The 12,930-nt window shown below is 37.7% G+C and overlaps 1 non-coding gene across 1 annotated transcript; it reads right to left on the bottom strand.

Moving 5' to 3' along the window:
- Positions 1-12,288: 12,288 nt before the first annotated feature.
- On the bottom strand, positions 12,289-12,395 carry LOC148118455 (U6 spliceosomal RNA). Its single transcript, XR_015736075.1, has one exon. It is a non-coding gene; the product is annotated as a U6 spliceosomal RNA (small nuclear RNA).
- Between the last annotated feature and the right edge of the window lie 535 nt (positions 12,396-12,930).

Raw genomic sequence — 12,930 nt, 5'->3', positions numbered from 1 at the left:
TATCTTATCAGATCATCATGGGTTAAAGTTGGAGTTCAACAACAGCCCCAATTTCAAGAAGCCTACAAATTCAAGGAAACTGAGAAATTCTCAAATGAATTACCATTGGGTCAAGGAAGAAATAAAGAAAGAAATCAAAGACTTCCTAAAATTCAATTAAAATAAATGCACTAGATATCCAAACTTATGGGACACAATGAAAGCAGTGCTAAGCAGAAAGTTCACAGCACTGAGTCCCTGCATAAAGAGTTTGAAGAAATCTCATACTATCAATTTACAGCACACCTGAAAACTCTCGAATAGACAGAAGCAAACTTATCCAAAAGGAGAGGACAGAAATAATTGAAGTAAAGGATGAAAACAGTAAGATTAAAACAGAGAGTAACAAAGAATAAGTGAAACAAGGAGTTGATTCTTTGAGAAAATCAACAGGATAGACAAACTCTTATCTAAACTAACTACAAGACAGAGGGAGAATATCCAAATTAGCAAAAATAAAAAGGGGAGACATAACAACAGATACCAAGGAAATCCAGACAATTACTAGATCATACTTCAAAAACCTGCACTTCACAAAATTGGAAACTCTAAAAGAAATGAGCAAATTTCTTGATAGATACCAAATACCAAAATTAAATCAGGATCAGATAAAAAATTTTAAAAGACCTACAACCCCTAAGGAAATAGAGGCAATCATTAAAAGTTTTCCTACCAAAAAAAGTTCAGGGACAGATGGTTTCAAAACAGAAATCTATCAGACTTACAAAGAAGAGTTAATACTAGTACTCCTCAAATTAGTCCACAAAATAAAAACAAAAGGAACTTTGCCAAATTCTTTTCATGAGGCCACAGTTACCCTGATACCCAAACCACACAAAGACTCAATAAGAAGGACAATTACATATCAACTTCTCTCATTAGCATTCATAAAAAATATCCAATAAAATATCGGCAGATTGAATCCAACAATACATTAAAAAGATTATCCAACATGATTAAGGGTGATGTAAGTGGTCCTTCTGTCTATGTGTTATTTTCATTGGTTAATAAAGAGACTGCCTTGGCCCTTTGATAGGACAGAAAATTAGGTAGGTGGAGTAAACAGAACAGAATGCTTGGAAGAGGGCAATGAGGCAGATGCCATGGAGCCAGCCACCAGGTCAGACATGCTGAATCTTTCCCCGTAAGCCACCACCTTGTGGTGCTACACAGATTATTAGAAATGGGTTAATCAAGATGTGAGAGTTAGCCAGTAACTAACTCTCTAGAGATAATGGGCCAGGCAGTGTTTAAATGAATACAATTTGTGTGTTGTTATTTCCGGGGCTAAGCTAGCTGTGCAGGAGCCGGGCGGAATGAAAAGCAGGCCTTCCCAAAGCTCCTTGCTACACAAGGGAGCTTCAGAGATACCCAGAGATGCAAAGATGGTTAATGTATGAAAAAATCTTTCATTGTATTCCCACATAATCACTTAAATAGACACTGAAAAACTCTTTAACAAAATCCAACACCCATGCGGTGTTGACACATGCCTGTAATTCCAGTACTCAGGAGGCAGAGGCAGGAAGAGCTCTGTAAGTTCAAGGCCAGCCTGGTCTACAAGAGCTAGTTCCAGGACAGGCTCCAAAGCTACAAAGAAACCCTGTGTTGAAAAACAGAAAAACAAAAATCCAACACCCCTTCATGATAAAAGTCTTGGAGAGAAGAGGGATACAAGGAATATACCTAAATATAACAAAAAGAATATACAGCAAGCCGACAGACAACTTCAAATTAATAGAGAGAAACTCAAAGCAATTTCACTAAAACATGAAGTGAAATTCACTACTCTCTCCCTATCTGTTCAATATTGTACTCAAAGTTCTAGCTAGAGCAATAAGACAACAAAAGGAGATCAAGGGGATACAAATTGGAAAAGAGGAGTAAAAGCATTGCTATTAGGAATTGATATAATAGTATACACAAGAGGCCCAAAAAAATCTACCAAGGAACTCCTACAGCTGATAAACACCTTTAGTGAAGTGGCTAGATACAAGATTAACTAAAAAAAAAAAAATCAATGACCCTCTTATATACAAACTACAAAGGAGATGACAAAGAAATCATGGAGACAACACCCTTGACAGTAGCTACAAATGGTATAAAATATCTTGGAGAAACTCTAACCAAGCAAGTGAAGTACATATATGACAAGAACTTCCAGTCTTTGAAGAAAGAAATTGAAGAAGATATCGGGAACAACATAGCAAAAATGGCCATCTTACCAAAAGAAATCTACAGATTTAATGCAATTCCCATCAAAGTTTCAGCACAATTCTTTATAGGTCTCGAAAGAAAAAACACTCAACTTCATATGGAAAAACAAAAGACCCAGGATAGCTAAAACAAGCCTGTACAATAAACAAACAGCCAAAGATAACACCATATTACCATTCTTCATCCCAGGCTCTACTATAGAGTTATAGTAGGAAAGAAAAGTAAACAGCATGATATTGTCATAAAAACAGACACATGGGTCAATGGAATTGAATAGAAGGCCCAGACATAAATCCACACACCTATGGACTCCCAATTTTTTAAAAAGAAGCCAAAATTATACAATGGGAAAAAGAAAACATTTTCAACAAATGGTGCTGGCGTAACTGGATGTTTGCATGCACAAGAAAGCAAATAGATTTTTATCTATCGCCCAATACAAAATTCAAGTCCAAGTTGAACAAAGACCTCAACTTAAATGCAGTTACATTTAGCCTGATAGACGAAAAAGTGGGAAATAACCTTGAACACAAAGGCACAAGACACAATTTCCTGCATAGAACACCAGAAATAAAGACAATTAAAATTGATAATTAAAAGTGGGACATCTGAAACTGAAAAGCTTCTGTAAGGCAAAGCACGCTGTCAAAAGGACAAAATGGCAGCCTGTAGAATAGAAAAAGAAAAAACCCACCCCACATCTGACAGAGCGCTGATCCCCAAAATAAATAAAGAACTCAAATAAGACATCAAAATACCAAATAATTCAGTTAAAAAATGAGGTCCAGACCTAAACAGAGAATTCTCAGCAGAAGAATCAGAGAAATGCAAATCAAAATGACTCTGAGATTCCATCTTACACCTGTCAGAATGGTTAAAATAAAAAACACTAGTGACAGCTCATGATGGAAAGGATGTAGAGCAAGGGGAACACTCCTCCACTGCTGATGGGAGTGAATATTTATACAGCTACCTTGGAAACCAATAAGGTGGTTTCTCAGAAAATTAGAAATCAATCTACCTCAAGACCCAGTTAAATCACTCTTGGGTATATACCCAAAGGATGCTAAAGCCTACCACAAGGACACTTGCTCAGCTGTGTTCATAGCAGTTTTATTCATAATAGCCAAAACTTGGAAACAACCTAGATGCCCTTCAACAGAAGAATAAAGAAAATGTGGTACATTTACACAATGGAGTACTACTCAGCTGTTAAAAGCAATGACATCAGGAAAATTGAAGGCAAATGGATGGAACTGGGAAAAAAAAATCATCCTGAGTGAGGTAACTCAGATCCAGAAAGACAAACATGGTATGTACTCACTTCTACGTGTATATTAGCTACACAGTAAAAGATAACCATGCTGTAATTCATAGACCCAGAGAGTCTAGGTAACAAGGAGGACCCATGAATCGCCCTGGGAAAGGGAAATGGAAGAGATCAGAGATCTTCTGGATGGGCTGTAGTCAAGAGAGGATGAGAACTTGAAAATCAAGTTAGGTGGCAGATGGAGGAGAAGAGTACTCAAAGAGATGACTGAAAAGGGGGTACATTTTGGAGTCAGGTAGACACCTGATACAAGGGGAACTCTCATGAATCTACTAGGATGACCCCAGCTAAGACTCCTAACAACAGTGGATATGTAGACAGAACTGGCCATTTCCTGTGGTCAGATTGTCATCAGAGAACCTTCATCCAATAACTGATGGAAACAGATGCGCACCCACAGCCAAACATCAGACTGAGCTCAGGGAATCCTGTTGAAGAGCGGGAGGAAGGATTGCAGGAGCCAGAGGGGTCAAGGACATCATAAGAAAACCCACAGAATCAACTAACCTGGACTCATAGGGGCTCACAGAGACTGAACAGAAAACCGGGGAGCCTGCATGCTACTGACCTAGACCCCTCTCTACATATATGTGGCAGCTTTGTAGCTTGGTCTACTTGTTGAACTCCTAACAATGGGAGCAGGGGTTGTCCCCTTTGGCTGACTTTTGGGAACCTATTCCTCATGCAGGGTCGCCTTGCCCAGTCTTAACACAAGGGGAGGCACTTAGTCATACTGCAACTTGATATGCTATGCTTTGTTGATACCCATGGGAGGCCTGCCCCTTTCTGAACAGAAACAGAGGAAGAGTGGATGGGGGGAAGGGAAGAGAGGTGGGGAATGAATGGGAAGGGAGTGGGGAGGGAAAAATGTGGTCTGGATGTAAAATAAATAAATAGAATAGATAGATAAAAGATTTGAAAAAGAGAGACAAAACATATTCAAATACATATGATGAACTCAAAGAAAAGACTCATAAATAAGAATCAGTAGGGAGCAGAAGGGCAGTAACTGAATGTCAGTGGTAACACAGCCAATGCACATTTATAACACGCATGTAACAAAACACAGATCCTTTCACGTAGATACAGAACCTATACTAAGACTGATGACATCCTAGATCAAAGTCAGTTTCAAAACTCACAGCACATGGTTCCTACTGCTGTGGAATTAAGTTAGAAATCAATAGCAAAGAAATAGAAATGAAAATCTTCAAACATTTCCAAACTAAAAAGCTCACTTCTAAATGACCTATGAATTATGCAGGAAATCTTATGGGAAATAAAAAATGCATTGAACTGAATGAAATAAAATACACCTTAACATAAATTAATGGAAGCCAGTAAGGGGTGCTTTCAGCATTACTGTTATATATATGAAGAAAAGAGTGTAAGTAAGCAATTTTAGCTTCGACTTTCAAGAACCTAGGGAAAGGATAGCGAAATAATAAACAAACAAACAAACAAATAAAAAGGAGAAAAATAGAGGTCATGGTTGGGTTTTATTTTTGTTTTGTTTTTGTTTGGTTTGGTTTGGTCTTTTGGTCATATTAACATAAGCTAGAGTTAGCTAGGAAGAGGGAACCTCAGCTGTGAAAAATGCCTGTATCAGATTACCTAGAGACAAATCTTCACTGTGGGACATTTCCTGATTAATATTTGCTGTGGGAGGGCAGTGCCATCCCTGGCAGGCGGTCCTAGGTTGTATAAGAAAGCAGGCTGAGCAAGCTTGAATCCACCAGCCAGCAGGCGTGGCTTACTGCTTCAGTGCCTGCCTCAGGTTCCTGCCTTAGGTTCCTCAGAAAGAGGAAATGAACCCTTTCCTCCCCAAGCTGCTTTGTGCCATTTTTTTTTCCATTTTTTGTTTCATTGCAGCAATAAAAACCCTAACGAGGACAGCAGCATTAGTGAGAGAAATCATAGTCACAGAGAAATTAGTGAGATTAAAAACCGAAGAGGAGCAATGAACGTCACTTAAAGAGATGGAAAAGATGAATACAGATTGACAAACCCAAGCAAAAGTGACAAAAGGATGGTGTGGCACAAATGACCAAATCAAACACGGTCTCCTGGATGCTGCAGGGACTTTTCCCAGTGACCGAGGATAGTAACAAGCAAGACATCCACACCCGTGTCAGCTTGACAACCGATATAATATGGAGCAATTCCGCAAAGACGTGAGCCACCATACCATGTGTGACCGAAAAGGGCAGACAGTTTGAACAGACCCACAGCTAGCAAGAAAATTAAACTGATAATTTCAACACTCTCAATCCTTAGTGTAACTCTGGAAAACACCAGCACACATGTAAGGAATCAAGAGCAATTCCGCCCTACCTCTTCTGGGAAAGCAAATGAGAAAATTCTATCAATAAAATCCACCATATAATATTACCCTAATAACCAAACCAAAGAGAGTGGAAAGAAGAGGTAGCCACAGATCAGTATCCTCCATGGATATGGGTACAAAAGCCGTTAAGAGAATACCAGTAAATATGAGTCAACAATAAAGAAGAAGAAATGTATACTATGGTTGCCTGGGGCACTGAGTGGTAGTTAGTAGTTGAGGTCAACAATTAACTAAACTACCTACTGAGAAGATCCAGATGACATTTCAACTCAAGCAAGAACTGAAGGCTAAATTATAATTTTATACTAGCTAGTTGAGTATTGAAGGCATTCCCCCAATAACCATACACAACCATTAAGCAAAAATGGAGACTTATAAGCTCCAGGCTTCTAAGAAAATTTCTGTCCAATCGTTAGCTAATTAAGGAGCTGAGTAGAGGCTTTATTGACTATACATAGCAAAGATATAGATTTCACAGAATTAGTTCACAACATCTAAATTCACAATAACAACTGCAAAAGGAAACAATAAGGAACGAAGGGGAAAAAGAAACTGCTTTTTCAGTTACTATTAGACTACTAGAAATACATTCTTTTCAGTTTTACACACACACACAAGCACAAATATATACACATGCATAAATCGCCTACCAAAAAACCTATGCATAAGAAAGAAATCTTTATAAACTACAACCGAGAAAGCTAAGATCTATACTCAAAAGACAAAGACTTTAAATAAGCTATTTGAAATATGTTCAGAGAGCTAAAGGAAAATATGTGAAAATGCGTAATCAGAAAGAAATAAGCAATAAGATATGCAAATTATAAAAAGCAATCAAGCAGAAATTTTGTAATTGAAAAGTATAGAAGCTGAGATGAAAAATTCACTAGCCCAGAATAGAAAGACAACTAGATGAGAAAGAGCATTGCACCAGAAACCTGGGGGGAACCATGGAGAGTGCAAACCCAGGAAGGCAGTTCTGGTAAGAGGGACAGAAACAGGTAGGGAATATCTGAAGGAATGATTCCTCAACATCCAAAATGTCCAGAATATTTCACATAGGGTGCAAGGAGATTCACACCTACACACATCACAGTCAGACTATCAAAATCCAGAGACAAAGATAAGCTCGTGAAAATAGAGAGAAGCTATTGATCACGTACAGAGAATCCCGAATAAGATTAATAGACGGTGTCTTATCAGAAATCATAGGGGTCAGAAAGCATCAGAAAGACATTTTCAAACTTCCAAAAGAAAAATACCTGTCCACCGGGTGTTTTTGTTTTGTTTTGTTTTTAATTTGGCAAAACTACCTTTCACAGAGAAAGGGGAAGTTAAGGCATTTTTTAAAAATACATTACATAAAGTAAACAAAAAGATCAGATCTTTGTGCTAAAAACTCATACCTTACAAGAAATATAAAAGCTGTCCCTCCAGCTTAATTAAAAGAGAATCAAACAGTTATTTCAGCCACAGCAAACAGAAGTGGTTATACAGGTTGATAAAAGGGAGATTATAAGTATTTTTTATAAGTATAAAATTCTTGTTCGTTGTGACTTAAAAATACAATAACTATATAATGCAATAATTGTAAAAATCCAAGCATGGGAAAACATTGTATGAAGATGTAATTTACAAGAAAAATTTAAAAAATGAGAAATGGGAATAGAGTCATACGAAAGCAAAAAATTTATATACACTTGATATCAGATGGGATAAGGGTGGTACTCACATGATCATCTAAATTGATGCTAAAAGCATTCTACACTATCCAGCACCCTTCTACAGTAAATTGAGACTAGAAAGCCACCTCCTTAACCTTCCAATACCACCTATGAAAAGCTGCTAGCAAGCATCATCCCTGATGGTGGAACTTCCACTGTTAATGTCAGCAAGGTGTGGGGCACACATGCCCACTCCTTCCATTAAGCGTTCACTGGAGGCCCCAATACAGACAATTGGCCAAGAGATCAAAAACACACATATTGGAATGGAATATGTAAAAAAAAGTACATTCTTGTGGATTATATGATTTTACATAGACAAAAATCAAAGAAGACACAGAAAAAAAGTTAATGCATAGTTGTGTACATTTGCAAAAAGTGAGACCAATGCCTTAAAACAGTGTATTTCTATATACTGAAAATGAACAATATGAGAAGAGAATTAGCAATTCCAGGTATAACAGTGTAAGAGACCGAAAATTCTCAAAAATACACTTAGCTAAAATTGTTGAAAACTTGGCCCAGAGAGATGGTTCAGAAGACCCCAATAATATTCCTGGTACCCATGACAGATGGCTCACAACCACCTGTAGCTTCAGTTTCAGGGAATACAATACCTTCTGACATCCATGGGCACCTGCCCTCATGTATACCTGCCCACAAACATATATATATATATATATATATATATATATATATATATATATATATATATATATATATATATACATACTGTCATAGTCAGAATTCTATTATTGTGCAAAGATACCATGACCACAATAACTCTTATAAAAGAAAGCATTTAACTGGTGCTTGCTTGCATTTTCAGGGGTTTAGTCAATTGTCACCATGTTGGGGAGCATGACAGCATGTAGGCAGACATTATGCTGGAGAAGGAGCTGAAATTTCTATATGTGTATCTGTAAGCAACAGGATAAGAAAGACTCTGGTCTTGACATAGGCCTTTAAAATCCACCTCCAGTTACACCCTTCCTCCAACAAGGACACACCTCCTAATCCTTTCAAATAGTGTCATTCCCTGGTTACCAAACATTCAAATTTATGAGCCTTTTGGGGCCTGTGGTAATCTGAAAGAAAATAGCTCCCAAAGGCAATAGCACTATTAGGAAGGCCACTGTGGGGTGGACTCTCGTTTTCTCAAGCTTTTCTCAGTGTGGCAAGCTGCCTTCTGGTCAAAGGCAGAACTCTCAGCCCCAGCACCACATCTGCCTACACACTGCCGTGCTCCCCATCACAATGATAATGAACTGTGTACCTGGAAGCCATCACCTCAACTAAATATTTTCTCTGTAAGAGTTGCTGTGCTTATGGTGTCTCTTCTCAGTGATAGAAAACCCTCACTGAGACAAGATCATTTTTATCCAAACCACATATGTAAACATACACATGCAAACACATAATTAAAATATACACTTTTTAAAGAAGTATAAAACATATTTCACACACTGAAAATTATATTTTGCTCAAGAATATTTAACAGGTAAATAAATGCAATGTTTTTTCAAGAGGGTACAATGAAGGATTTGTCATTATTAAGACAGAAACTCCCTTAGATTGATACATAGATTTGATGTCCTCTCTATTAGAAGTTCAAATGCCTTCTTTTCAAAACTCAATTGAGCATGTTGGCTAAAGTTCACATGGAATGTTGAAAGACTCTGGATATTAAAAACAATTCTTGAAAAAATAAAATGAGGTTTTAAAACCGACTGAAAAATTTAGAGTAATTACGACTGTATTCCTTCCTGGGACAAAGTTAACATACAAACAAATTGCTGAAATTAGAAGTACAGAAGTGAACTCATGCGTACATGGATAACTGATTTTGATAAAGGGGCCAACATTGTGCAAAAGGGAAAAAACATTATTTTAATGAGTAATATAAGAGTTGGATATCGACACACAAAAGAAAAAAAATTTAACACTCCTTTTATGCTAAACAAAATTTGAATTCACAGGAATCTACAGTGATTTGAAAAAAAATGGCACCCATAGTCTCACATATTTGAATGCTTGGTCCCCTCCCTATTGGTGGAAGTATTTGGGAAGGATTAAGAAGTATGACTTTGTTGGAAGTGGCATGTCACTGGGGGAGGGCTTTGAGGTTTCAGAAGCCCATGGTTCCCTCTTTCTCCCCCACCTCTCCTTTTTGCAGCTAAGAAGTAAACTCTCAGCAGCTACTGCTCCAGCACCAATCCTGCCTCCCTGCCACCATGCTTCCCACCAGAGTAGTCATGGACTCACCTCTGCATTGTAAGCCTCCAACAAACTCTTCCACAAGTTGCCTTGATAGTGGCGTTCTCTTTATTGATTTTATTGAGCTCTATATTTTTCTCTGTTCCCCTGTCTTCCCCTCCCTTCCACTTCAACCCTCTCCCATGATCCTGATGCTCCCAATTTACTCAGGAGATCTTGTATTTTTCTACTTCCCGTGTAGATTAGATCCATTGTATGTCTCTCGTAGGGTCCTCATTGTTGTCTAGTTTTTCTGGGATTATGAATTGTAAGCTGGTTTTCTTTGCTTTATGTCTAAAAGCCACTTATAAATGAGTACTTATAATATTTTCTTTCTGTATCTGGGTTACCTCACTCAATATGATGTTTTCTAGATTCATCCATTGCCTGAAAATTTCAAGATGTCATTATTTTTTTTCTGCTGTGTAGTACTCCATTGTGCAAATGCACCATATTTCCCTTACTGATTCTTTGGTTGAGAGGCATTTAGGTTGTTTTCAGGTTCTGGCTATGGCAAACAACGCTGCTATGAACATAGTTGAGCACATGTCCTCGTGGTACAATTGAGCGTTCTTTGGATATATACCCAAAAGTTAGTTGTTGCTGGGTCTTGAGGAAGGTTATTTCCTAATTTTCAGAGAAATCACCATACTGATATCCAAAGGGACTGTACCAGTTTGCACTCCCACCAGCAATGCAGGAATGTTCCCTTTACCCAACATCCTCTCTAGCATAAATTGTCATCAGTGTTTTTGATCTTGGCCATTCTGACTGGTGTAAATGAAATCTCAGAGTTGTTTTGATTTGCGTTTCTCTGATGGCTAAGGATGTTGAGCAATTCCTTAAGTGTCTTTCACTCATTTTAGATTTCTCTATTGCGAGTTCTCTGTTTAGGTCTGCACTCCATTTTTTTAAATTGGATTATTTGTTCTTTTGATGACCACTTTCTTAAATTCTTTGTATATTTTTGAGATCAGTCCTCTGTCTGATGTGGGATGGGTGAAGATCTTTTCCCATTCTGTAGGCTGTCCTTTTATCTTGTTGACCGTGTCCTTTGCTTTATAGAAGCTTTTTAATTTCAGGAGGTCCCATTTGTTAACTGTTTCTCTCAGTAGCTGTGCTGTTGGGATTATTTAGGAAGTATCTCCTGTGCCAATGCATTCAAGTGTACTTCCCACTTTCTCTTCTATGAGGTTTAGTGTGGCTGATTTTATGTTGAGGTTTTTGGTTCATTTAGACTTGAGTTTTGTGCATGGTGATAGATATGGATCAATTTTCATTCTTCTGCATATTGATATTCAGCTATGTCAGCACCATTTGTTAAAAATGCTTTCCATTTTCCATTTTATATTTTTTATTTCTTTCTCAAAAATCAGGTGCTTGTAGATGTGTGAATTGATATCCTCATCTTTGATTAAATTTCGTTGGTTCTCCTGTCTGTTTTTATGACAATACCAGGCTGTTTTCAGTACTGTAGCTCTGTAGTAGAGGTTAAAGTCAGGGGTTATGATGTCTCCGGATGTTCCTTTATTGTACAGGATTGTTTTGGCTATCCTGGGTTTTTTGCTTTTCCATATGAAGTTGAGTACTATTCTTTCAAGGTCTGTGAAAAATTGTGCTGGGATTTTGATGGCCATTGCACTGAATCTGTAGATTGCTTTTGGTAAGATTATCATTTTTACTATGTTAATTCTACATATCCAAGAGCATGGGAGATCTTTCCACTTTCTGGAGTCTTCTTCAATTTCTTTCTGCAAAGATTTAAAGTTATTGTCATTCAGGGCTTCCACTTGTTTGGGTAGAATTATTCCAAGATATTTTATGTTATTTATGGTTATTGTGAAGGGTGAATGTCTCTCTGATTTCTTTCTCAGCCCATTTATCATCTGTGTAATATCATCTGAGGGCTACTGATTTTTTTTGAGATAATCTTGTCTCATGCCGCATTACTGAAAGTGTTTATGAGTTGTAGAAGTTTCTTGGTAGAATTTTGGGGATCGCTTATGTAAACTATCATATTATCAGTAAACAGCAAGAGTTTAACTTCTCCTTATTGATTTGTATCCCTTTGATCTCCTTTTGTCTTATTGCTCTGGCTAGGACCTCAAGAACTATATTGAATAGCTATAGAGAGAGTGGATAATCTTTTCTTGTTCCTGATTTCAGTGGGATCACTGTGAGTTTCTCTCCATTTAGTTTGATGTTGACTGTTGGCTTGCTGTAGGTATGTTCCTTGTACTCCTGCTCTCTCCAAGACCTTTATCATAAAGGGATGTGGTATTTTGTCGAAGGCTTTTTCAGCATCTAATGAGATGATCATGTGGTTTTTATTTTTCAGTTTGTTTATAGGGTGGATTGCATTGACAGATTTTAGTAAAAATATGGAAGGCTTCACAAATGTGCATGTTGTTCTTGCGCAGGGATCATGCTAATCTTCTCTGAATCATTCCAATTTTAGTATATGTACTGCTGAAGTGAGCATGGTGATGGTGTTTTATCACATTTGAAAATTAATGAAAACAGAAGTTAGTATCAGGAATGAGGTATTTCCCTGACAGGCCTAACAACACTGTTTTTTTTGGGGGGGGGCATGAAAGATTTTGGGACTTCGGACTAGAAAAGAAGTTGAATACTGTCAATGGAGATTAGTGGACCATTCTAGTAGGAGCTTGAAAGTCAAGAGTACCAAGAGGAAGTGGATTATGTAGGTCCAATCCCAGAGGTTTCACAGGTAAACTATGTTACCAATTGGGCTGGAAACAATTCTTGTGATAGGTAGGCAAAGAATGTGGCTTTCTTTTGCCTTTGTCCTGGGAATTTGCCCCAGGTTAAATGGAAGAGTCTGGGACTAATTTTATTTGGCAGAGATTTCAAGGCAGCTCTGCATTGGGTGTCTTAGCTGTCACTCGTATGCAGGTCTACAGTGAAAAAGAGCAAATGGGGCAGAAAGAAACACAAAATGTAAGCTTGAGTGCCTGCCTTGATCTCCTGCCTGGGCTTCCTTGATGATAGCAAGC

This window comes from Myodes glareolus, chromosome 22, assembly GCF_982192425.1.
Source record: "Myodes glareolus chromosome 22, mMyoGla1.1, whole genome shotgun sequence".
NCBI classification, from domain to species: Eukaryota; Metazoa; Chordata; class Mammalia; order Rodentia; family Cricetidae; genus Myodes; species Myodes glareolus.
This window is presented reverse-complemented; position numbering and strand designations above follow the sequence as displayed.